The following is a 2,762-nucleotide window of genomic DNA, read 5'->3' as shown; positions in this document are numbered from 1 at the left end:
GATAGGAGAATCTCAAGTTCAAAGCCAGCCTCAGCAAAAAAGTGAGGCACTAAATAATTCAGTGAGTCTTGTCTCTAAATAAAATATAAAAGATGGATGGGGATGTGACTCAGTGGTTAAGCACCTCTGGGTTCAATCCCTGGTACCACCAAAAAAGAATTGGAAGAATCCTTTTCTCCCAACACCACTAAAACCAAGAGATACAGCCTGAGGCACAAAAAATTTATTTAGCTAGCATCAAGAGGAAGCCCATACATCTTGTGGTACCTGTGTAAGCTGAGGCTAGTAAATGGGAGGATGGCAGGTTCCAAATGATCCTTGGAAGCCTCACAAGACTCTGTTTCATAAAGGGCTAAATCTGGTCCAGGCCCCTTGGTGGCTGGTGCAGTGTGGTGACCCTTTGTAAACTTGTGCACACAGTGCTGTAAGTGGTATAGAGCATGCAAGCCTCAGCCCTGGTGGCTATACACAGTACTACACTTCTTTTGATGTGTAAAGTCACAGAGAAACATGAGTGGATAATAGAAAATGGCTTTGGAGTAGCAGAAATCAGCAGTTTTGCACAGGTAGCTCTGGGAGATGTTATTTACTATAGTTTATGTGCAGCTGAGACACAATCGAAAAAACAAGATGAGTTTGGTGCTTTGGAAAGTATGAAAACTGCCAGTGAACATGATTTCCCTCTATCAGGAGAAGTAACTGAAATTAGTGACATACTTGAAGAAAACCCAGGGCTTGTGAACAAACCTTATTATGGAGATGGCTGGCCGAGGAAGATGACAAGTGACCTTTTGGAACTGATGACTTAATGAATGGAGAGGCATTTGAGAAATATGTGAAATATATTGATGAATAGAAATAGCACCCTAAATAAACTCATGTGAAATAGCTTCAGTATAGTTGCCATAAGTTAGTGGGAGAGAGAATATTTAAAAAGAAAAAACTCTCAACACTGCTACTGAGGGAAGATACTTCCTTAACTTCCCAAGAATTGCAGATAAATACAACAATATGCATTTTTTTACAATTCCTTATGATTTTATACTAGGCTTTAGGCTCTGGTATTCAGAATTCATGACATTGATCTATAGTTAAAACTACTTTTAAAATTATGGAATCCAAGAACAATCTTGCTATAAGCCTTTATAGTATTGTAACTTGTTTACATCCATCCCTGGATTGGGGTCAAGATACTTAATAATCTTCCCTTTGAAAAAAAATTGGGAGTGAAAAAAATTGTTTGTCATACAGTGTCAAAAGAAGAATACTGTCCTAATTTTGTAATAGGCTGCATTGGCTGGTATTATTTTATATAGTGAAGCAACAGATTTGCAGCAAAATAAGAACAAATAAAATATTAAATTTCAAAAATCAAAAGCAAAAAGAGACTGGGGCTGAGAGGCAACAAGCTCCTTGTTTTCACCCACCCACCTTCCTTCCTTCCTTCCTTTCTTTCTTCCTTTCTTCCTTCCTTCCTTCCTTCTTTCCTTCCTTCCTTCCTTCCTTCCTTCCTTCCTTCCTTCCTTCCTTCCTTCCTTTAGTTCTTTCTTTTTGTTTCTTTCTTTTTTTGGTGGGGGGTGGAACCAGGGATTGAACTCAAAGGCACTCAACCACTAAGCCACAACCCCAGCCCTTTTTTGTATTTTATTTACAGACAGGGTCTCACTGAGTTGCTTAGGGCCTCTCTGTTGCTGGGGCTGATTTTGAACTCACAATCCTCCTACCTCAGCCTCCCAAGACTTTGGGATTACAGGCATGCACCACTGTGTCCAGCCCATTCTTTCCTTTCTTGAAAGGCAGAATGAGATAAACTTGACTTTTCCTTCTCTTTCTTTTTCTTTCTCTTCCTTCTCCCATGACTTTTAATTTCTCTCAGCCCTTCTTTTTCTCCACAGCGTCCCAGCTGTGTTCCCCAAGAATGAGCCAGAACATCTGCACTTAGGTCAAACTCCAGCCTCTGCTTCTGGAATCGTGGGTACCACAGACTGTCACACCTACCTCGTTCTGATTTGGGAGGTCTAAATTATCTTCCAAATTTTTCCTCCAGATCCCATAAGAACCTTCTCTTTGAATATTTCACTGTCTACTTGAACATGTTTTGATGTTTTTCCAACACCAACCAGAGTAAACATCTCAGCTAGAAAAAAATTTTGTGTTACTAGCATCCAGTACATGTTTTTGTTCTGACTGATTTTGTTTCTTTGGCTGCCACTCACTTCTTTGTTCATTCACTTATTTATATCACAGTCCTGGGAATACAATCTCAGACTTCTACACTCCAAGGAAAGCCTCTAGCTCCAGGAGGTGAGCAGTTTGAGCTACAGAGGCTTTGTGTTCCTACAAATATAGCCCCAGGGAATACAGCCTGTTGCACAAAGAATTTGGTTTTCTTCCTTGAACAGGATGCAGACTTCTTTGATACCCATTTTAAAGAAACTTTCCAATGACTAATGTAACTGAGATGGAAGAACATTATCCTGGGCAGCCTAATGAAACCCTGTCTCAAAATAAAATATAAAAGAGCCTGGAGCTACAGGTACTGTGCACCTGAGTTCATTCCTCAGCTTCACAAATCATAAATTTATTTTGTGCTTTCTTTCCTTTCCTCTACTATTCTCTCTTTTCTAGTTTCTGTCTTTAATGCTGCCTTTATTCCAGGAAGAAAAAGAAAGTAGATATTCCCTTTCTGTTTGTCCATAACTTTCTGTTCCTCTTTCCCTTTCTTTTTCTCCTCAGTTTCTCTGCTGTGTTAGCTGAAAACA

General features: G+C 39.6%; 1 pseudogene; it reads left to right on the top strand.

Annotated features, from left to right (window-relative positions):
* Positions 1-440: 440 nt before the first annotated feature.
* On the top strand, positions 441-809 carry LOC144375723 (glycine cleavage system H protein, mitochondrial pseudogene; annotated as a pseudogene).
* The last annotated feature ends 1,953 nt before the right edge of the window (positions 810-2,762 follow it).

The sequence above is a fragment of the Ictidomys tridecemlineatus genome, chromosome 3 (genome assembly GCF_052094955.1).
Source record: "Ictidomys tridecemlineatus isolate mIctTri1 chromosome 3, mIctTri1.hap1, whole genome shotgun sequence".
Taxonomy (NCBI): Eukaryota; Metazoa; Chordata; class Mammalia; order Rodentia; family Sciuridae; genus Ictidomys; species Ictidomys tridecemlineatus.
The sequence above is the reverse complement of the archived record's forward strand: the minus strand, read 5'-3'. Positions and strand labels throughout refer to the sequence as shown.